We start from the raw sequence: 25,172 nt of genomic DNA, 5'->3' as shown, positions 1-25,172 counted from the left end.
CCTCATGGGCTCCAAAGGAGCTTTGAATTAGTCGGTACTTTAACTGTTAAATGTTTATTCAAGTTTCCATTTTATGAGGGTTCGTTACATATTCATGTTTTGTGTTCAAAACTACTAACTTGTCAGATCCTGTATACTGCTATGATGGTAAGCTGGAAATGTGACCTTGCCAAAAAAGCTAAATACATTGTTTCTCCATGCTCTCTAGAATGTCAGAAATGTTTTTTGGTCTGACACAAGATGACATCATTTATCTGAATCCTCCAAAACCAGTTTTATGATGCAATAATACTAAGGATAAGGCTTGGTTATTTTTACTGGAGGCACAAAAACAACTTTTTTAGATTTTTGGGAAATGAGAGAGATAGATAGAGTTCAAATGAATACTTTTTACTTTTTTTTTTTTTTTTACAGTTAAGGGACCTTCATCGTCATGGTCACAGTAATACACAATGAAATAGGAAACAAATCATGGCCTTCCATGTTTTGCTGGCTTATCCAACCACTCTTGCCTCCTACCTACATGGACCTTGTTCTTTAATACGTCACCTGACTCAGTGACTAAGTGACTCAAGCAGGTGTTTCCAATGATACTAATTAAGGTTCTTTTCCATTTAGAGCAGCAGAGACTTTCCAGTGAGCCAACATGCACCACAGCAGCACCCTGACTCTGTTGAACCGGAATGGAACGAAACCTTAATTAGTATCATTGCTGACACCCGTGTTTATTATTTCATGTCAGAATGGCTGCTGTGGAAAATTTCTATTATTACAGATGGCTTGTCACTTGAATGTAAACATAAGTTCTCCCATGCGCATAATCTCCACAGAGGCCTCTGGGTCACGGATATGGGACATTTGATTCACCTCCCAAAATTGTCATGATTGGTACAAGTTTGAGCTCATTCGCGTCTGTGTTGAGGTGGAATGAATGCTGCATTCATTGTACTAAATGAGGCGGTGAAGCACAAAAGAAACAAAAGAAGATCCTTAGTGTGTATACATATATGTGTGTGTCATCTGTGGGCAAAAAGAGACAGCAGAAAGTGGATTGATGAGATGCAGGTTCGAGGTGAGCACCAGGACATTATATAACTCAAAGAACACTCACATAACAATGTTATTGGCAGCAAATCACATGTTTTATTGAGGTTCATTATTTCAGAGTTTGTATGAGCCAAGAAAAAAACGAGAGATGTTGGTTAACAGCCGGCACGTTGTGAGCTCTCTCTTTGGGTTACTTGCTTCACTAAATATAACACTGGTGATCCTGATTAATAACCAGGTATAATAAAGCTGGTTATCACCTGTCTGTGTTAACACTGAGGTTTACAGCTCTTTAACCACTATGTTACAAGACACATAATCAAAACCATGAATGAAGTAGTAAAATAAACCGCTCAGCTGGACTTTTGTGAGGATCCTCCAAGAATTATGCGCTCTGATCGATCAGTATTGTGCTATTGATACTAGTGTTGCAAAAACAAAACAAGCTCATATTGTCTATGCACATTTGGATACAAGTAGAAAATGGTACTCTCAGATGAACATCATATTCCCAAACCCCTCAATGTCTGGCTGAAGATTTCATCCTTGCATTGTTCTTCTCGATCTCTCTTATTAGAGAAGACTTTTCATCGCAGCATTAGTCACAAATGTAATGCTGCAGCAGATTGTGTATCGACTTATCTTACTGTCTGAAAGAATATATTACAATATATGTGAGAGCAATAGACTCATTGTATCCTGAGTGATTCAGTGATAGCACTAAAACACACTGTATAAAATTCACAGCCATTAAACTCTTGGAGAAAATTGTTTCCACAAGAGTGATTGACAGTTACACATGAATATTATGTGTTAACAAAATTGTCCTCAATTGATCTCAATTACCCACAGTAATACTGGCTAATTAAAGGTAATTTTGACTTTAAAGAGCTGTGGTGTGCCATTTCCCAGGTTTATAAAGGTTTGTGCTTTGAAAAAATGCGTAAGTCATTGTATCGGTTCTCCATGCAATGTCATGGCAAACCTTAGTAAAGTATACAGGGATGTGAGGATTAGACCCCTTGGTCTTTTACTAAAAGTGTGGAGCCCTGCAGATGTTTTTTGTGTCACAGATAAGAGATGTTAGGCTTATTTCCTTTTACAATTGAACATTGGGATGAGCAGTCTCAGATCCATCTAGTTCATGAACAACAAAATGCAAAATTCATTACGAGCTATAAGATCCATCAGACCATTATTGAGGTTGCATGTTATTTTACATGCTCAATTAGTTCTAACGCATTACCCTAGATTCCCCTCTTTCATCAAAGGAATTTTCTAATAGACCGTAGGCGTGTTGTTTTATTAAAATCTGAACACATTAAAAATATATCATTAACTTTCATTGGCTCTGTATCATCCTTTTAGAGTCCCATCAGTTCAGCTGCAATATCGAAATACTAATTTGATTTCTAGTCCATATAGACCAAGTAATGTCTTTTGATTGATTAATCACACCTGATCTGAATGTATAAAAGTGACATTTATACAGAACAAATTAACACAGATATGCACCATGATATGGACAGTTAATAAAACCCACCCATAATTAAGATCCATATCTGAGTTTTAATCGATAGTTATTTATTGTGAATATGAACACCATACAGTGCTCCAAACTGGGACTGCTAATAACACCTTTTTTATTATCTGCAGACTCCATAGCACCAAGTTATGGACATTGTCCAGACTTCCAAAAATAAAAACAAATAATCTGCATACATATTGAAATCTGTGAGCCATCTTCAGCTCGTACAAACCAACACACTGCACTGTGCCAGCTGTGCAGAGTGATAAGCACCATGATGCCCCCATTACAGTCTTTATACTACAGTTTAATTACAATTATAAGTGGTAAATGATTCAAAATTATGCTGTAATGTTACCATATGTTAAGTAATACACATGCAGAAGATCAAAATTGGATGCCATACATACTTAGCTCTGTCTTGATCTGAGAGCTTACATACTTTGAGAGCTTGAATTAATATAAAGGATTAAACATCCTTATAATATTACTTTATTGTTACTGTACAGTTGTGAAACCACATATAATTGTGTTAATTAAAACAACAATGCTTATGTTAATGCAATGTTAATTAAATTAGATGAAAACAGTCCAGATGTTGTCACATTAGGGTGTTGCTAGGTTACCTATTCAGTGGTGTTAAGATTTGTACTCGCAGCCAATCATGTCAGTTGAATTCACATTTTTTCGGTTGCACTTTGTTTAATTCCTCACACATTCTGTGGATGTACAAAAGACTCACTATTGATGAAACAAGTTTGAAACTCCTTACATTTTATCACACACAGTCAATTATTGTGTTACAGCTCTTTCACAATCTTGTTATGAGGAGGGCGAAGCAGAAAATCGTTCAAGTTCTTTGCACCACTGTCTTCAAGAATAGGCTGATTTTATCAGTGTCGTAGGCGAGAGACGGGGAAAACTCAGGTGGTCACACGCCACACATGACATGTGAGTCAAGATTAGCTCGTCTATTGATTGTGGTTCAGGTTGACTATTACTACCAGATGGAGCATCAGCATTTAATCTGATGAACAAACTTAGCCATCAGGAACATTGATTATTTATTATCACTGATGTAATTTATTATTCCTACATACCATCTGACATCATAAAAAATGAATAGCAATAACATTAACATAGTTATCTTGATTGACTTTGAATGTCACTAACTGTCCACATATTTGCAGCTAATAATGTCATAAATAAATTATTAAATATTGGGATTGTACTGCTATAATTTCACTTCAACTTCACTGTTAAGAAAATCATCAGAATGTGTTGATAATTAAGTGCTTCTTACGTGATAAACTTGATTAGTGATTCAAATAAATAGCTGATTCTGAAATAATTCTGTCCTTTGTCTTTTGTCACTTGCCTAAAAACTGTTGTTTGCATGCTGTGGCCTGTTATCAGAGCTTTTATTGTGGCGCTAGACAGAGTGTGATCACACCCACGCTCGCACCATGAGTTTGTTTTTTTTGTTTTTTTATGTTGAAGAAACAAACAGATAAAAAAACAAAAAAACAAAAAACATTTGTCACGTATGTGTATTTTGGCATTTGTGCAAGATTTGGCAGAAAAGGTTTAGGAATATGACTGTCCAAACAAGTCAAGAGATTGATCAAGTCCAGAGGTTTCTTTGTATTATACAGCACATGAAAATGATTTGGTTACAAACATTCTAAGTATGAACTGCACCACAGGTCTTTTGAAGCACAGCAGCTCTCATGTCTGCAATCCCAGTGCACATAGTATTTGGTAGTACCTGAGGAAGGAAAGCAACTATTGGTACCTAGTCACTGAACCAAACTGAAAAGGGGAAGAATGTTGAATACCTTTTGTGAATGCATCCTATGACATGACATGACATGGATTTCCAGGACAGATTCAGTTCTGTATGTGTAATCTGTTTATTAATTATTATCTGTGTTATTAATCAAAGACAGTGATGAGATGAGATGTGGGGTCTTTACCTGGCACTCAATACAAAGATATTTAATGAACTCCTTTGAAGGAAAGATTTTACAATATAAATTGGTCATAAGATCTAGATAAGATATATGAAAAGGATTATATTTGTGCTTAATATTATGGTGGTGAAACTGCTTTCAAACTACGCTTGCTGTGCTACAAGCAAATTCTCTTGTTGGAAAGATGGAAGGGTGCAATTTTTATGATGCAATAATATAAAAAAAATGCCAACAAGTGGAAGACCAAGAGAAACATTGTCATTTTCAGTTTTATCTTGTTTTTCGTTTTGTAATTTTTTTCACCAACATTGTTTCACTTCTGCGTCTGTGAAAGTCTTGAACCAGAAGCCTTCCTCCTAAACTGAACCTGAGAGGTGAGTAGCAACCAGCCGCTGACTGATTAAACCTGTCAGCCCTCAAAACATTTGATTGGATTTGGCCACGGTGAGGTCTCTGCTTTCACAAAGTGAGCCAGCCCAGGGTTCTCCATGGAGACAGAATGTTCAATAAAGTCCCACTTTCCAGCCGCCAACCTCCCTTTTCTCCTTCCTCTCTTATCTGGGAAGCACAATCAGATAAGTGCCTCACCCAACAAAGGACATAGAGCGCTCACACTGCGAGTCCATATGTCATGCAGCGTCTTCCCACCCAGGAATTGATAGAGCAACAATTAGAGCTCTAGTCTGGGAGGTTAAATATTCATTTAATTGTTATCAATGTGTAATGTGGTCCTGAGGGCTTTCTATCAAAGTGACATTTAATTATGACACACTTAGACACAGACTACTTGTGGCTATATCTTCTTTGTAAAGTTTCATCCTGACACTTTATTAATGTGAGTTTATTCAGTGAGACTCTATCTGTATTATCAGCAGATTTCTGAATATAACCTACTTTGGAGCTGAGAGAATTATTTAATATTTTATACAACTTAACTAGAATATTAAAACTGCACATCAAAGATGATTTTACTGTGCAACAGGGCCCTAGTAAGTTTTGCGCATATATAATGTATAGGAAATATATTGGCTCAATAGCTGTTGAGGTTAAGTGCGAGACCTTAAGGCTGAAATTGTACAAATATTTTTTCTTGGTATTGTAGACTTGGTTAGTTAGTGGTGACTGGAGCATTGTGCATTTGTTCAGATCAATTTATGGATAACATCACAGTGATGATGTTAAAACGAATCGACATGGAGCTACAGGTGGTGGGCACCACAAGGCCAAACCGAATTCAAAATGGCCCAAATGGTCTTTCTGGTTTCTGAATTGCAGTCACAGGTCACACAAACTGCAGAATTATTTAACATGTCTGTGGGAACAGTCTCAGTGATGAGACAGCATATGCCAAACACGGACAACTGTGTCAGCAAAGAGGAACAAGGGTTGAATTCAGCAGCAGAGACAAAAAGATATTTCGGTCTACAGGAAAGTTGAGGTAGTTGAATCGATACTGCAGTCACAAGAGACTTGGCTGTTTGATAGCTGCTCAGTACATGAAATGTATATGGTGTAGTAAGACATCTATATAAACAGTCTTGATATTTTATTTTTTTCCCAAGGAGATAATTCACAAAGACATAAACAGCTAATCTGGGCTTTATAAACCATACAACACTGTGCAGAGTTATTCTTAGAGAGGCTCTTATTTAATAAATGTCAGCTGCTGTCAGTTTAATTGCATACAACCACATCATGCCTGTAACAACACACACTGATCACCCGATGTTTTGCCGATCTGAAGTTGATATTTATTTTTTTTAATTGTGAAGGAGCACATTTCTCTGCCTTTGGTGGCAGAACCTCCCCCAACGCAGGGGCTGGGTTTCTGTTAAGAGCTCTTCACTAATTTCAGGGTGCTGCATTATATGCAACAGCTAATGAAAAAGAATGAATGAGTGAATGAACGCTTACTAAAAGCATCAAGGATAATAATTTAAACACACCTATTCATGCACTGATGGCACTGGATGCCCTGGAAGGCCAACCACTCATCAGAAAGGAACTAATTCATTCAAACACACACACACACAAACACAAACACACACCGATGGCACCGCCTTCAGGAGCGATTTGGGGTTCAGACACTTCGACATGCAGACTGGAGACAGGGATCGAACCAGTGATCTTCTGATTAGTGGACAACCTGCTCCAAAAAGTGTAAAAAACAAACAAAACAAAAGCAGGGAAAAACAGGGTTCTTGAAAGATAAGGGACATGGACTGAAGACCATCTGGCACAGAACTAGTGGATATGAACCAGAACATATACTAGTTAGCCAATGAAGGAACAAGAAACAGGTGAGTTAGGAGGGTGAGGTGACTGGGGGGAGTGGCTAGGTCTGAAATTAAGAAAAGCCTGAATGAATGCTCTTCTCTCTGTGAAGCACTGACTCGATTAGAATAATGGGTAAGCTGTCTAAATTATAGGGCTTTTTAGTTGCATTAAAATACATGCTCCAAATAGCTGCATGACATATTTTCATTGTCAATAATCTACAATTTCTGTATTTCACACTTGTTTCTAGGAGATTGAGAGCTGTGTTACCTGTCAAGTTTTCAATTACCATCTAATTCACAGCAGGCAGTGCCCTCCCCTACTCAAATGCCTTTGCAGCACATTGTTATAAGAAATGCATTATTCACTACAGCACTTTTTGGTTAGTGAGTGTTGATCCAAGACTCCATTTCCTGCTTCAGATTCGTTTATTCAAATGTGACAGTTGTGAAGGAGCTGTCGTAACGCTCCGCTACCGAAGGTCTGAGTAAATTATAAGATTCAACGAGACAAAGACAGTTCCATCCCTGTACTGTAGACTGTTGTGAGACAGATGAGTCACATGCTGCTAAAGTCCCCCAGAGAGCATTCACCTGTATCTTTCTAACAAGGTCTCATCTACTAACAGTGACAGGATGATGCTATTTTCCTCAAAGTAATTGCTTGTTTCAAACCTTCTTAGAAGTTTCACACTGATCACAGACAGCTGATGGCAAACTAATCACAATGACAATGTCACTTGCTTTCCCCTCATTTGCAACTTCTCTGGTGCTATTTTATACACCTTAAAGCTTTCATAGCTTATTCAGTTCATAGCATGTTCATTCATTCTATAATCTCATAACTTTTTTATCATATCTTGGTAAGCATTGATGGCATTCAGAGATTTAAACCAAACCAGTTGTGTTTGGACTTTAAGAGTTTTTGGACATAAAATCTGGGAACTTGTGAATTTCTCCTTTTATAGTTTTGTGGTGGCAATGAAAATAAATCAAAGCATTTTCACACAAATCAGTTGAAAGAGCCTAAGCTTTTGTCAGACAGCAGATCTGATGGTGGCTCTTGGTGTTTGCAATTCGGAAAAGTATGTGGTTATATTGATATTTTTATTTATACTGCTATGTTTTTTTTTACAACCAACATCTTCTTGCCTGATAGTGATGTATAGTAGCTCTAGTAAAATGTGTATATGCAGGGACAAAGAAGTATATAAATACAATAAAGACAATTAAGCCTGTCCATTTTATCTCTATGGGTGTACACATAGAACTATAGTTTTCACAGGTGACCTATAAGTATAATTTCTGCGTCTGCCCTCTGAAAATGTTTTGCTGACTCCACATTCAAAAAAGTTGCTCATTAAGAACTCAACCCATAGTGAAGGATGCTGGCTCTATAGGATGTTCCACTATATCCTTAGCAACAGTAAAACTGCCAGCAGAGAGTGGAGAGTTATTTCCAGCTCTAATGGGATCAGGACATTTTTATCTGGAGTTTTAATCAGTTGATTAACTAATGCATTGTTCCTCGCCAAGATGTAGAGAGTTGTTTCAGTCACCCCAGGTCCAAGAGGTCAAGTCAAGGTGAGATCCAATCAGGCCAACAGAACTGTCCCAGGCTGGCGGGTCCTGGGGTAATTACACTTGCCAAGACTCCTGGTGAAGTTACAGATAAGGCATTGTTAGGGGACTTGGGGAAACCTTGTCTACACAAACATATTGTTTCACATTTTTCATGTTAATTGCATTGTCAGGATTGGATGTTGCTTTGCATCATAAGCACAAAGTTTCAAGGTGACTTTTCAAGCTACAAGTTGATGGTGTAAAAAGCCTTACGTCATAATAAATACTTCCCTTTATTTTCAGTTCATATCTCTAATTTCTCGTTCTTTGGCATATACAGTTACTGTACTGTAGCTACTGCTATTGCACTATGCCACTTCTGCTCTTAAGTGGCCTCTGATTTACTGAAACTTAAGTTCACACTTCACAGTTCATTGAACATGAACAGTTCATTGAACATGAACCAATTTTATCATTATGTTATGGAGGAAGACTTAACCAGAAAGTATGTATACCTGACAACCCATGTGTCACATTTCTTCATATAGAGACTGTAGATGAAGCGCACACATTCCTTCTGCTGTATGAAAAAGAACTGGTTTTAATCATTTGAAATGGATGGACCTTATATTGTTCTATAGGCACTGCCATAACTTTGCTGACAACAAAACATAAATTAAGTGCAGGGTTAGGGTTAGACATAGCAGCCAGCTATTACTGGTCCAACAGAGAGAAGCCCCGCTCAGTGTCTGTCTTCCAGTTTCTTATTTTACAAAGCTCTTGTCAATGACTAAAAATCAGTCCCAGATTTACTCTTTTCAGGTGGCTTCTTGTCCATAGAGGTTACTTTGCCTGCTCACCAGTTCAGTACAACACCAGCTCCGCTCCCTGTCAGCAATCGCTAAAAAAATCTCTTCCCAGTGGTCCAAAACGGCTGTGGTACAAACACTAACACTCCCTCTGCACTTTGAATTCACAGTCTGGACTAACATTAGCTGAAAGCAGCTATAGTTCACAGCAGTTTAGTTTATTGTCCATCAGGAGACATTTTTTTCCCTAAAAAATGATCCACTTTCCCCAAAATAAGTAAAATAGTTGGTGGTGTGTGATTTATTGCCATGAAGCATTATGTACTTCTTGCAGAAGATCATACCCAGAGCACAGAGAGTCAAAATGATTTATAACCTGTTATTTTATGGTATAAAAGTTACACGTTGTGGCTTTAAAGCCTTCTATTTGTAGGATTAGAACATTCCTGACTTTGGGGACCCTTATTATAAGATTTAAAAAGTCTGTGTAGCACACATCTATTTAGAAGATGAGGCAATAAACACTATTCAAATTACTATAATAACAAAATTGAATACAAGGGTCAATGATGATGCATATGGAAGGTAGGGACATGTTCTACTATTGACAATATAATTAGTGGACAGAGCTTCTGGGGCTGTGGAGTGAAACCAATGTGGAATTGTCTATTGGCTGCAAAAAATGTCAGGCTGTATTGAGCTCTGAGAGAAAATGACCCTATTTCCTTCATTGATTTATTACCTCAGTAAACAGTTTCCTAATGAGTTTATAGTCTAAATCACTAGTTTCAAGTCTTCTTCCATACAGCATGATGTTCTTTTGTAAATTATGGTCCCACTTAAAAAAAGTAAAATATTAAGTGGGGTATTCTCTAGGGAATGGCCTCCTTGTGATTGACAAGTCATTCTCAGTGACTCTTCTCAGCACAACACACTGGGCTCAAGAAAGTCCAATAAAACTGTCAAACTAGTCAGCGTTGATCTAATATGAATCTGTATTCTGTTACTGTATTTCTCACTTCAAATGTTTTCAGAAACATATTTTAGACATATTTTTAACTGTATAGCTGTAATAAAAAGACATTTATGAGCAGACATTTTTTCCTGCTCGAAAACCCATCAAAACCTTGCAAGCTGCAGTATGTCACCCAGAAAAATCAAGATGACAATGCGACAATGCCCATAATGCCAATTCTGGCTTCAAAACTGTTGTCCATTCCATAATCCAGTGGGTGACATCATGGGTTGACATATAATCCCTGCCAATATGTGGGAGGGCAGAGTATTTGAATGAACAATGGACAGAGAGAGAGAGATAGAGAGAGAGAGAGAGAGAGAGATGTTTTGATGCCTTCCTCTGTCCATCTTGACAGTCAATCAATCATAAATTCATAAATCATTGAGTCTCTACCAATGCTGAAACCAATCATACACCCTTTATTGAAAGGAACCTCCTGCATTGCTTTTACATGAACTTTGAGTATCCATTAGGCAAGATCATAGCCACTAATTAGATTTTTTGTTGCATGTGAAATTGAATTACCCATATGGCGAGGCTCAGCAACATTTTCGAATAGCTCTCGCACACTGTGAGAGCATTATGGAGTTCAGGTCGCGATTTTTCGCTCCTCTGTCTTAAGGCCCAATACAGCGGAGTAAATTTGTATCCCCTTGTGCATAGGTGTGTCTGATTGGCGGATCAAGTTTTGTGTCCCCCCTGTCTGGCACTCTCATTGAATTACCACCATGTGGGCCCAGCAGCTGTTCCTTCTGGTCGCAGCAGGCCGCTGTCGTTAATTGAAGCGTAATGGGCTCAACAGCAGGGAAGGTCAGACAGAGCGCTCTGCTGATGCACAGCCCCTGTCAGAACCTATACTCAACACACCTAGAAACTTTTCAACTCCTCTCTGGGGTTAGACCTCTATCAGGCTGAGAGAAGTGTTACATATCAGTCAATCACCTTCTTTTCTTTATACCGAGGTAATACTAAGTCCGTTCTAAGATTCTTTATAAGGTTTCAGGTTGATTTCAAATCATGTACAATTCATAACCTGCAAAGATGCCTCAAGCCTTGTTTGCTGCAACAAAGGTAAATGTTGTTTCAGTGCAGAGCAGTAGTATGGTACTGCAGTTCAATTGGTATCTCTCTGCTGCTGTGCTGACAGTGTTCCTCTGACAGATTCCACCTCAAACCAGGTAGTATTCTCCACCACTCTGACTGCTTTCAAATCGAAACACTCCAAAAAATAGGACGTTCTTATATATATACTATATATATATTATATGTATATATACTATATATATATATATTAAAATATATATAATATATTATATAATATATATATATATATATATTTCTTTGTACTTTCGATAATTTCTCCTGTTGTCTTTCATCTATTTTTAACATACACATACACAACATTGGTACAATAATGTTATTGTCCGTGCACTTTGTATGGTTCAGCAGATAATTTGAATGGAAGTTTTTATAATTTTATTTACTTGTTCCTGGAGTAATCATTTCAGTCCTAGCATCAAATTAGCATTGAATTAGGTTTAGATTTGGTAGATTGGGTTTAAGTTATAAAATGACTTTGTAATTGCTAATGTGAAATGGTTGTATATGATGCAAGTGAAAATGAAATTACATTGTCTGCTAATTTCCCATGCTATATACACCTACACGTTGATAAAAAAAGAAATGTATTGATCCCTGTGTTCCCCTGTGTTCCAGCAGCCTTTTCTCATATCTGACTGATTCATTTCATTCCTTGTGATTACTCAGGCTACTTCTATACAAAATCTGGTTATATTGTGACTAGATCCTTCTGTCAATGGTAAATCATCTCATTGTTTGATAATTTCGGTGTATGGACAGCTAAAATCTAATGCAACTCCACCTACAGCCAACCAGTTAGCTACAAATCTGCATTAGTGTTCTTGCCATTTGAAACTGTTTTCGAATCATGTACAAAATCCACTTGATAATTTCATGATGTACAGTACTGGTAATTAAGTATGTTATATTTCAGTGCTTTGTTTGTTGTTTCATTGTTTTACTGATAAATTGTTCAAAACCAAAACCTGACAAAAGGCTGCATGCAACAAAACAGCCCAATCCAGCTCTGGTCAGGTAGACAGACCCCTGCGGATTTTGGTACTCAATGCACTGTAGGTGTTTTTGAGTTTATCACCTGTGTGTACTTGCTCCTTGTATAGCTTTGAAGAAAGACTGCTTCAGAAATAGCACAGCCATTCATCTTGGTGCTCATACCTCAAAGCAACATGAATTATCCTCCGCCCTCCATTTATGTTTGAGGATTCAAAAAGATTTCATGGATCATTGGCATAAGATCAGAGTCAGTTTTATGAGTCACAGGCTCACAATACTATTGAACACGGTACAGTTATTGTAAGCATTGTTTGGCCATCTGTACCTGATTCTGTCTTGTCTCACTGGCATTAGGGGACTCTTTGTACATCAAGAATTGCCTCCATGAAAGGGCTTTTCAATTCTGGGTTGTACTGTGAAGCAGGATCTGTGAAAGATTCATACCATGGTGGGGAGCCCTGGTCAGAGTCAAACTAGAGATGTAGATTATTTATGTATGTATAGATTAAAGTCCCAGCTCACGTTGTGCTGCTGCTTCTCTAGGTTGTTGTCATTTCCAAGTCTGAGGTAGGAGTACTGTCAGTTCTGCTTTAACTTCCAGGGAGATTCTTAGATGCTTGATAAACGCAGTTCACAAAGGTATGTCAACAGGAATAACCTGTAAGTTGTTTTTTGCCATTGACCTTTTGGCTCTCTGCTTCAAGGAACAAGGAGTTGTATCTTGAAGATTGACATCACTGCCAGCTGGTACATTACCACAACAAGAAGTCCTTCCTTTGCCTTTCTCTCACTTAAAGTCGTGCTGAAAACCTCTCCCTGCAGCTCTACCCAGACTACAGCTAATCAGGAAATCCACATTTGCATAAAAATATAGTATTTTCTTCAATAATACATAGCTGACTAACTTCAAAATGGCCAGATAGTTTTGTATTTAACTTAAACTCTGTTAGATGTCTTTATTCTCCAATATCAGCAGATATTTTGACTTGTCAAAGAAAAACACAAGTGGACTTAATAACACTGGTTCAGTGCCATTCCCCTAAGAGGAATTCAGCCATCATTAAAACTGAGAGTGTTCTGCTTTGACACAATGTCAACATGTCTGCTGTGCAACCAGTCCATTAGCTGAGATGTTATTATGTTGTGATGTGTGAGACTACTCCTTACCTTCAAGTCATTTGGAAGGCTGTAATTAAAGAAATTTAGCCCCTGTGAAAGCAATACTGTGAGAATTTTGAATAATGTTCCAAAATAACTTTACTTTGTTAATTACAGATTATATATTGTACATTTTGTTTTCCTTTTTTTTATCATTTGGATGTAATATACCAATGTTTACATCAGCATTAGACATATGGGAAGAAATCTGGAAGAAAATGAGACACAAATCCTCTGGCTTACTTTAGAGATGTGATACAGTGCAGTGGCAGGCTGTTCTTTGGCAGGGAATGCATCTAATTTAAAGATGATGTGGCTTAGCGATGCAGAGGTTAAGCTGTTACTAATACATAATCAATTATTCAAAATCCTTGTATGGGTGAGTTTCTATCCCTTTGCATCTTAATGACTTGTTAAATCGATACTGACATAGTCATTAAGTGAAATAAAAAGATAAAGGTCGCTTTAAAGTTGAATTTCAAATCAAAATCCAATCACCTACTATATAAAAACAGCTTTAATTAAGTATTTCATCCAGCATGGTAACAAAATATGGCTTTTTTTCTTTTCTTCCACAGGACACACTTTTCAATTTTCTGTCTTTCATGTTCTGAGTCAGCAACGTGGCAGATTAACACGTTAAGAGAGGAAACCATCCATTTTCACTTTGTACAAGTCTCTCCAGCAAATAGGTGCAATTTTTGTAACATGAAATACAGACTGATAAAAAAAATTACTGGCCATTCTTGGACCAGACTTAGTGTGCCCTTTCCTACATCCAAGTCTCAATCAAGTTGAGTGAAGTTGTTGTTTTTTTTTCCCCGACAGGGATACACTGGTTGTCTCCACACTTGCAAAATTTAAAAACCTGTCACAGAAAATAGTAGCTACAGATATTTCAATCATGTTACTATAGTTAAAGGAGTATATTGTTTTTATATGTTTTTGATAGTTAATAAAGAGAGTCTCGTTTAGCGTCAGGACAATACTCAGATGTACAACATTCCTACAGTAGATGTTGTATAAAACTGCCCTTTGTGTAAATGTTTTTAGCGCTCCTTCCATCACGTTATGAAGATTTCAAGACTTTCAGGAACAAAAACATCACATCATTTGATGATGCTGGTGATGCAACCGGATTTGGTTTTTGGAAATATTTGTGTGTTTGAAACTATGGTTTTATTCCCCTAAATGGGATTGTCTTTAATAATACACGGAAATAAAATTTGATTCAGTTATTTCAGTATGAAATTCCCTCTATTCTGTAGGTTTCATCATAGTGAGACAGGAGCAAGTATTGACTCTCTGACTTTTAATATAGTGTCACATATTAAAGATGTCAGTATTTCTTTCCTGCCTTCATAATGCACACAGGTGCTGACACAGGCTCTCTGTATTGTATTTTTTATTTAGTTTTATTTCTTTATTTCTTAGAAATAGTGCACTTTAATTAACATTTCTGTAAATATCATCCCCAGTAATCATGATGTAAATTGTATAATTGACTCATCCAGCTGCCAAGTTTACATTTCTGTCATTTTCTCTAAGCTAGAAATAAAGTTGTTATTTCTTTGTGTTAAACCAATTTACAGTGGAATTACAGAAATACGTTATCCGTTACCCAATTTCAAACACAAAAGAAAAGGCTGACAGCTGTCTGTCAAACACTATTTCATACATTCAGACTGGTACAAGATTAAACAGGTCTGGAGCACAGTGAGCCGAAACCACTTCCGAGCTCTGTTCCAAAATCTATTTTTCTATATAATGCCATCAATCTTTCTGAAAAGCTGGGACGTGAAATTCTGTTCATATTATGAGATAAATTGTTATGTACTACTCAAAAACATCATTGCTCACCAAGTTGCAACAATCTTTAGCTTATAATGCCATGGGAGCTCGTGATTGTCACTTTTTTTTGTTACTATTGAATCAATTTGGACTGGATTTGTGTCTTTATGGGAGGGAGGGTGACTTTTATCCCCTACACTCACAATTACACACTGTTTTTGGTGCACTTGTTATTCTTTGCATAATATAAGTCCTGCCCACCAATTTTAAAACAATATACTTGAGATTATTTTTATTTTTTAAACCAAAATTTTGCCTTTTCTGTGAGAAGTTCAACTGCAGTGTGTGTTCTGTATGACAATAGCCATCTAACGTAAGCAAAAACCTAGTACATGGTCTATTAACAGTCTTATTCCAGCCAGAAAACTTTCCTGTGGGAGTACTCTATTATATAACCACCTTCTATATTTTGGCAATGACTCAAATGAATCCTGAACAAGGCCTTCAGTTACAAAGGAACAGGGCAAATATTATATTGTGGATCACCCCCTGAAATAAAAATCAGCTTTAGTCATGAAAACAACCTAACAAACTGAATAAATGTATCACTTACAAAAGGTTTCCACCAAGATTATGGTTCATCTTTAATGGGTTTATTTGTTTTTAGTATTTACAAAAATAATACAAAAATGAGAAATGGCAAAAAAAAATAAAAAATAAAAATAAAAGGATGATTGACAGATGATCAAAACAAAGGAAAACACAAAACAGGAACAATAAATACAGAAATAAAAAAAGGAAGTTCATTTTTATAAGTGAATAAAATGAAATAAAACATAAAAATGACTGTAAGTTTGCAAGTGTTAGTGTAGCAAGGAGATTTAAAGCTTAGATTCAGCATAATCCGGACCGAGATGCCACATTTTCTCAAATTTGCAGACAGAACCATGAACATAAATCTGTTTTAAGCTGAATGACACAAAATATAGCTGGGAGGCTGAGTTTAATAGCTGTGTGCTAATAACATTATAAAGGTTACAATCATGTAATTATCTCCACAAGGACGAGGACGATCCTCTTGGGATGTCAATCAAAGGCTCAGGCTCTATTACCTGTCCAAGTTTGGAGAGTTTGAAACGTTGATTTCAAGCAATTAAATAATTTAGGACTAGAGTCTAAACATGTGCGTCAGTGTAGCGGGGACCAGCCTACATCAGTCACAAATAGAATTATACAAAGTAAAACATACCACAGTGTATCAGAAAGTACAAAGACAGTGTAGTACTGTAGTATATTATGTCCAATCCCAAATCATTCTCCCAAGCACATTTCAAAATAACTATAATAAATTACCAAATACAAAGGATATTGCTGCTTCAGATGAGGGATCAAAGAAAAACAGAGATTCCACTGGTGTATTGTTGGGCAGCCGTGGAAAGGAAGCAGCGTTGGATTTAAAATTTTAAGGATGTTTTAGATATTTTAAACTTTAATTTACAAAAATTATAATTATTTTCATGCATATGAAAGTATAATGGGATACAATAGAATAAAAAGCCTGTATTATAATGTGCTGATCACCACCATCTTTGACAGAAAAAAACAGATTTGTGCACAGGTTAAGATGCCAGATTCAAGTGGAACAAGCAATGATACTGGAAGCATCACTTTGGATAATTTGTATATTGATGTTCTTTTGTGGATGGGGTAGTGAGTGATGAAGGACAGACTGAATAAGACAGTCTGACAGTTAAAGCCAGCATCTACAGTAGCATGTCATCTAAGTAAAGTAAATGTTGTTTAGAGCACTTCAACATTGCCTTTAACACTAAAAGCTTATATTGCTCTTCTCCAAATAGTTGTAATAAATGGGTTTACAGATGAACAGGTAAAGGAAAGATGAAAACGCAAGAACATGCAGGGCTACATATAAACTCATGGTCACAAGCTGTACAAAACACAAAAATAAAGCTCTGAGATGAGGAAAAGGTGAAAGTAAGTAAAGTGAATTGCTGTTTAAAGATGTGCACGGACTTTCCTCCTCTGTGACTTGAGACGAGGCTGTTCTAAAGCCACGAGGCAGCAACAGCAAGATCGCAAATACGATCCACTAATTCATGCAAATGAGATTCAGCCACAGAGTGTGAAGTGTGAGCATGGAACACACACGAATGATTTGATGTATGTATGTGTTGCCATCATTCAAGAGTGCCGTCCCCTCGTTTCATCATTATGTCGCTATCGCTCATAGACTAATCTTCACAAATTGTTGTGTATTGTTTTAAAGGCTGCGAGGACTGAAGACAGTTCCTATCAAATGCTCACACGCTCAGTCTAATTGCAGCCGCCAAAACATTGTCTGTGTACTTGATATTAGAGTAGGCACTTCCCTTTCATGCTACACCTTACATAAACAACCTTGGAGTGAGCGAATGACAAATTGCATTCCATCATCTCCATTTTCTGCTCATCAGTGTTGTGTAGCGCAACTCACACCTGTGAGTGACATCAGTTATCTTATTGGTGAGCTAACAGCATGGTGTTATTTGCAGGGCACATGGCTGCCTGTCAGATCAGATCTGGTTCAGACATTGGTTGTGAATAATACATTTTTTGCATTGCTGGAGTAGCTGACGGGTACGGTTTATTATAACAGTACATTTTAATCATCAAAGACTTATATTTGGTATGCTGTCTTTTGATTCCTGCATACATGCAAATAGGAATTAAATGGCAGCAATTAAAATGAAGAAATCAGTGAGGGGAAATAACTGCTGTTTTGAGACTAGTGCCATTCCCTTGGATCCATACTCACAAAGTGAACTGGATCAATATAAGGTTAAGATTTAATCCCTGGAACATCCATCAATCAATACAGGAAGTTACCTGTTTGAGTGCCTTTCCTCCACATGGAACCATAATTCCCAGTAACAGATGCTGGAACAACCTCCTCTCGTCTCGTCTTCTCGTCTCCAGTCCTTTCCATCCACGGCTGCACTATGGATGTTGACTCTGTAGCCATCTGGATTATCGGTCTCTCAGGCAGCCTTTCCTTCATTGTTCTGAGTCCTTATCTCTCTGCACAATACTGGGGCCTCCTTAAAGAACAAATCCAGCTTGTTTCCCCCTCACCCCTCAAAATGTGAACTTTGAGCTCAGTAACTCACCATTTCATGGACTTTTAACGTTCTTTGTCTTAGGTTGAAATCTGTGTGTATGTGTGTGTGTGTGTGCGTGTGAGAGAGATAGAGCTGTCTGCACCTATTTGTATGTCTTTGCGTTGATTCAGGTGCCGTAAATGTTTTTTTTGTTTTTTTTTAGTTTATTAAAATAAAACAAACTGCTGTGAATGTCATAGCAGATCTCCAATAAAAGGTCTTTTCAGTTAGGTGGAAATGATTGCATATTCCTGATGTATGGCACCTTCTTGCTTTAAATACACTCTACAGCTTTGTGTTGATAATGCCACGTACTCACATGTTGTCTTTCAGCGCATAAATACACACAATAATTAATTGCATAACAAATGGCTCATTGTTTCAAATATGTAGATAGCGCGGTATGAGATAGAAACATAGCTGTGCATGTCTGGGTTATTAGTGCTGCTGGCAGTGTTGATGGGTTTGGAAAGGTCAGTGAACAAAGTGAACATAATGTTCTGACATTTAGAACTGGGAGAGAGTAGGAAAGATAGTGATAATGTTTCTGATGACACGAAACACAAAAATGGCATCTTTATGCATGAAACAAACTGATGTTTGAATAATAAACCCTAAACTCCCTGTTTGTTTTGTCTGTGCTCCGTCTTTTCTGGTTGACCTGTTATGGCCCCCCTTTTTTTTTTTGACAGACTTTCTATTTTTCAAAAGTTTGCAAGGACTCTACCTCGCCTTAATCAAGGCAATCCTGTGGCATTGGGGAATTTAGCTGCACAGAGATTTTCTTTTACATCTCTTATAGTCAGACTGCAGCACATTTTGGGCGGTGAATAGGTCATCGTGTTGTAGTATAATCTATTCATAGGATAAAACCAGTAAAGGCTATATTGTATTGATTTTGAAAAAAGAAAACTAGCTACAGAATCCTGTGTAAAACTACAGTACTACATCTCCAGCTCTCTTTCACACAACTCTTCTCTCTTCAACATGCTGGAACATTTTGACATTTTTTTTCTCTACACAACCCCAAGATTACCACTCCTTTTTTTGGTGAAGACTTCACATCACTGCCACTTATCACAAAAACCAGGCTTTTAATTTCACCCATGGTTCCCCTCTCCTCTACCTCTTTTTCTCTCGTTATAATTGACTTTCTTTTTGCAGGTTTCAGCCATCTCTGGACATCTTCTGCAGGCTAGGCAGGTTATCAACCCCTTCCTCTACCCCGCCCACACACACACACACACACACACACACACACACATATATATATATATACACATAAATACACACAGCTCTCAGTACATTAACAGTTATTTTCCAGAGAGACACTCGTGGCTTAAGGGTCCAGGTGTCTGTGCAACTGCTGACCCATGTTATCAGCCTGCCTCAGCAACCAGGCTTCCTCAAAATTAATCCTGACGCTGTCATGCCACCCCCAATGCTCACACTGATGGCTCTCTCTCTTTGGGCGACAATCCCCTCCGGTCCCTTGGTAGTTGGGACTCAGACACGCTCACCTGAATACCCCAGTCCCACGAGACTCTCCTATCAACTGAAAAGGGGGCAACAGAGTGACCAGGATTATAGCCAGTGCTGCATTAATTATAAGCTGTTTTAATGAAGGGGAGGTAGAGACTGGGAGGCCAGGTGGAACAGCCGTACAAAACAAATCCGATTATCCAGGAACGGTTTGTTTCTCTTTCAAGCTCTCCATCTCTCTCATTCTGTCTTTTGTGGAATATTTCCTAGCTCTGCTTCAGAAAGCACAGACATTTGATTTTGGTGTCTGTTTCTGCTCCAAATCCTTTTTTGCTCTATTTTGCACATGCTGTAGCAGCTTCTCAAGGGGATGTAGTTACTTTATGTTCACTGTGGATGAACTACCTGAAACATAACCAATTAAAGTCACGCATAAGGAAGATGAGAGATGTCCTCTCACCTAAAGCAATATAAGCCATTTCCACTTTTCTTTTTCCCCCCGGGAGATTTGTTGAGCATGTTCGCACAATATAAAAAAAAAGAAAAAGAAAAAAGAAAAGGCAAATCATTTTACAGCTTTTGTTCTGCTATTTTCTGCACTAATTTGACATTTGCTGATATCCCTTTTCATGTCTTTAATGAAATATTTATAGTGTGATAAAAAAAATATTCGGTAAGAATTATCTGACTAACAGCACAATACTCTGTGGCTTTGTTTTAGGCACTGCATCAATTAGCGTCATTTTACTCTAAAGGGCTATTGATTCGCTTTGAACAGGGAATGTGTGAGCGGGTAAATGGTGCATGAATATCCAGCTTTTATATCCTTAAAGCAGCGTTGATGTATGAAGGTATTCTCTGTTAAACAACAGGGTCTGTTAACATTCTGTACATCAATTTATCTCTTTAAATGGGTGCCTGCCTCTGACCGACTGGATTGTTTTGATAAACATTTCGAGGCTGAGCTGCAATCGATCATGCTGAGTGCTGATTCTTATTCTGGATCAGACACTTGATTTTGAGCCACATTGCTTGTATATTAGCACAGCTTTGGGCTTCAGCTTTGGTTGGCTTTGTTTTTTTTAAAGCAGTCACTTAAAACAAATGTTATTAACATGATTTAGTCAATGTAGGTTGTCATTAAAATACACTTAAGTGTTCTGAAGTAAAGATTTTGTCTCTGTAAATATATTTGACGGAACTAATTTGATTAAGAGATTTGCAGCAGCTTTTTTTTTTTTTTTTTAGTTTTTCAAATTTACCATCTGATCACATTTGCTTTGTAATTAATCACTGTAATTCAGAAGTCTTCTGAAGAAGCATGTGCTTCCAGGACAGCTAATTCAATGATTTAATTTACAATCCAACCCAAAGCAATTATAAGCAAAAGAAAAAAAAAAAAATCAGAAATAAAAAAAGTGAAGATTTGAACCAAACTAAATCCAATACCTTAATTTTGTGAGAAGAAAGATACTCAGGAGTAGATGGATGGTATCAGTTAACTGATCATTGTACAGTGAGGTTGGGTGGGCACGTCTGGGTTGAAATTCTCTCCCAACGTTATCAACACTGTGACCCTGTCGGCTTGCTTAACTAGCCAAACCACTGCACCTACAGCGCATGGAGGCAAGCGGAAAGGGCTATAGTATGTTTGGTGCCACAACGATAAACATCCAGCTGATTGAGTTCACAACCCTGGCTTTAGGAGCAGCTGTTTGGGCTGCCAGACTGTTTGAGGTACTGGCAGAATAGAGATACCTCTCTCTCTTAGATACAGCCACAACATCTTAACAGTCTGAGAAAATGAATAACTTTCTGGATGAGGTGCAAAAAATATTTAGTGAATTTAGTGATGTGACTATTGACAAAGCATCACAGTTGAGTTTGATGTTGGGGTATCATCCATGAATGAGAATTTATTCTGATAAGGTCTAAGCTCCAAAATTTTAAAATAAATATATATTTTTAAATAAATAAAACTAAAAGAGAAACTAAAAAAAAAAAGAGAAGGCAGAAGTAGAAATCCTTTGACAGATGGTAATGTGCAGTAGATGGTCAAGTTCAACATCCACCCACATAAGCAGAACATTTCCACAATATTTTGTTAAGCTACAATATGTAACTGTGCTACACTGATATCAGCAAGAAATATGGGTTTTGATCTCCCAAAATGATACATTTGGCAGGTCTGGAAAAAATCCAAACTTCCACTTTCGTGCAGTGTTTATACTGTGTTTTTTTCTGTAATAGTACAGGTTGTCAAATTAGCATCTATTCAACATAAAACTCTGAGCTGGGCAATGTCTTGTCATGTTGTTTTGTACTAACTTGCAGATGTCTCTAACTTTTCAAATTTGCAGAGATTTAAAAAGAAGAAGTGTCTCGCAAATACAATACATTTGCTGTGAGGTGATGAAACATTTGTCAGGCGAGACACAGCAAGACAGGGTACAAATGCACTCTCTGGGCTGGATATTAAAGAAAACTAATGCATGTGATGTTGCAAATGTGCTGTAGTTATGTCAAGAGGAGTTTTTAGCTGTGGGACTGAAGGATAGCGCCAAGCCAGGTGATGCAACCGCTTCCTGAAGAAGTGTGAAGCATGGGGTAGGTTCAAGTTGAGGTCATCAGAGGTTAGCAGATACTAACTATACAAATAGTTACAGAAAATTTTGTATTTGGGCTGAACTCTGTGGAGTAGAGCAAAGAAAGCTATGAGAACAGGCGTTTATGTCTTCCTGTCAACTGGATATGAAGGATAAATTAGCATTACATAATCTAGCATATAAACAGCTTTATTTCTAAAGAATAATACACACAATACAAAGCCAATGTTACATGGAGGTGACAATAAACTGTGGTGAGAGGTGTGATTCAAATGTAATCGCTAATGCTCGCCTACAAATGTGTCTCCGGTACTGCACCCACCTACTTGAACGCCCTTAAACAGGCATATGTTACCTCACGACCATTGCACGACTCCAATGAACGACGCCTGGCTCTGCCACCTGTTCATTCAAAGCAATCCAAACTTTTCTCGTCTGTTGTTCTTCATTGGTGGAACGCACTACCAGTTCCTACCAGAGCAGGGGCGTAAATAGTTTTCTAATCAGCCATAAATATTACAATTTCTGATCAACCCATATCAATTGCATGCTTAAAATAACATACCTGCCCATTTCAAGACAACCTGACACACTTCTGGGTTAGGCCCCGCCCATTCTGAGTGCAGATACAGATACAGATAATTCATATGGTTAACAGATACAGATACTGATACAGATAATGCTGTACTCGCTCATCCCTATGCTAAAGTTACCCCTTTAAGAATTGTCAAAGCACTTACTACTTTCTTATTCCACTGTACATTGATTGTTCCCTTCTCTCTAAGTCGCTTTGGATAAAAGCATCAGCTAAATGACGAAATGTAAATGTGTGGTCATTTTGGCATTTGGCAGTTTGTAGTAATCTAATTGTATATTTGTATTAGGTTATTATGAGTTGTTTATTATTTATCATACCCTCATGGATATAAATATGGTGGAAAATGAGTATGGTGCATTACAACTCAACAGCATGATTATTGTGTTTCTGTATCTTTACAAACAGCTTGGTTTGAGAAATTTATTCTGATTTGATTTCTGTGTTTAAACAAGCAACAACATATGTTTAAACAAGCAAAAACAATCACAAATCTAACAGATTAAAACATTTACAAGAGGTGAGAAAACAATAAGGGGTAGCACGAGCAGTCTGACTGTAATAGAAGTCTTAAGTTAGGATTGAATAAAAACCAAATGAATTGTGTGTCCTGACCTGAAACTGCATGTTCACAATTGATTTTGTTCCCTCCACCAGGAATACCTTTCTTCCATCCTATTTGTTGGCTTTTATTTAGTTAGTATCCAGCCAGAGGAGGAGAAGTGCAGCTACAGAGTCAAGCCCATTTTAGCTACAATGGAATAGCAAGGCAAGGCACTTAAAAGCTTTGGGAAATAAGGTCTGGGTTCCTGGGATGTGGGATTTTTAAGAGTGTGGCCAGGAAGGTCAATGAGGGAGCTGAGCTTAGAGGTAGGGTCAGTGAGGAAGGTGTCGGAGATGGTTGGGAGACAAGGGCAGAAAGTGTTAATAGAATCAGAGATTCCTCTGGATGAGCTCTCAGAACAGGCTTGGCTGGAGGGTTGACATGTAATCACTGAATGTCATAGTAGAGCAAAAATCCAAGCTGCAATTCTTAGACAGCACTCTTGTCTTTGATATCGCTGTCACAATGTGACACAGGACATGACAAATCATGTAAGCCACCAACAAGACCCAATAAGTGAAGTTACTCTTCCCCTCCATAACTGCAGTAGGTCCAGATATGAGACATACATTGTAATAATCCTTTTTTTATATGCACAAAAAACTTTCTGTTAAAATGAATAGCAGAATGAATAGGACAGAACAGATGAATGGATTATAAATCACAACAAGGTCATACCTTTGGAACACTGATAGTGTATAAAGTGAAAGGACGCTGTGGACCATGCATCTTTGTGAAGCCTCCCTGCATCTGTACACCGTCGTTCATTCCTTTTTTGCAGCTTTCGCACACCTCTGTGATGCAAGATCAACAATGCATCATGCGAAAGAAATATAATCTTGAGAATGTCATTGTGTGAAGTGTTAGATTTTACTCACCTGTGGTATCAGATGTTTATATGAGTGTCTTTTTTCTTCTCTTTTTGTCTTGCTATTTCTCAGGCCCTGTAGCCCATGCTGACTTATGCCAACCCCAGTAGGAACATCAGTGGGTGGGTACTTGACAGAGCCAGCACCAGGGAGTTAATTCCACTCAGTGTTGCTGGAGGTGTGACACAACCCCAGCCCTCTACACATTGATTCACTCAGGATTAAGCCACTGCATGATGCTTCAGGCGGGAGGGCTGGCGCAGCTGATTTACTGTCCCTGTCAGACTTAACGTCTTTGGAGGCCTCCTCTGCCCTGCTCTTGTCCTCTGTGGAAGAACTAGTGAAAAGCATCTGCCACTGCACCAACCGGATCACCCAAAGGGATGACTGGAAGTCATCTTGCACAGGTACAGTGTAACTAGCAAATCATGCTGTGTCAGATACAGTGTATTTCTGTGTGCTTGCAGTTTGGGAGGATGATGAGAAAATCATGTAACTTCTGGTTTTTATTTTAGGCTGCAGTTACATATCCACGGCATATCTGGTCAACCAGTATTCATTTATATATATTAATTGACAACCTTTTTTTTTCTGACGCCTC

General features: G+C 37.8%; 1 protein-coding gene across 2 annotated transcripts in view; it reads left to right on the top strand.

The window, feature by feature from the left end:
• The window catches only part of thsd7ba (thrombospondin, type I, domain containing 7Ba), a 159,626-nt gene that overhangs the window by 13,095 nt on the left and 121,359 nt on the right, over positions 1-25,172 (top strand). For both annotated transcript variants that reach the window (XM_019268917.2, XM_019268915.2), the window contains exon 2: positions 24,644-24,978. The gene's annotated coding sequence lies outside the window, so the exon portion shown is untranslated. The remainder of the gene's footprint in view (positions 1-24,643; positions 24,979-25,172) is intronic.

Source organism: Larimichthys crocea, chromosome XVIII, assembly GCF_000972845.2.
Source record: "Larimichthys crocea isolate SSNF chromosome XVIII, L_crocea_2.0, whole genome shotgun sequence".
Classification (NCBI taxonomy): Eukaryota; Metazoa; Chordata; class Actinopteri; family Sciaenidae; genus Larimichthys; species Larimichthys crocea.
The sequence above is the reverse complement of the archived record's forward strand: the minus strand, read 5'-3'. Positions and strand labels throughout refer to the sequence as shown.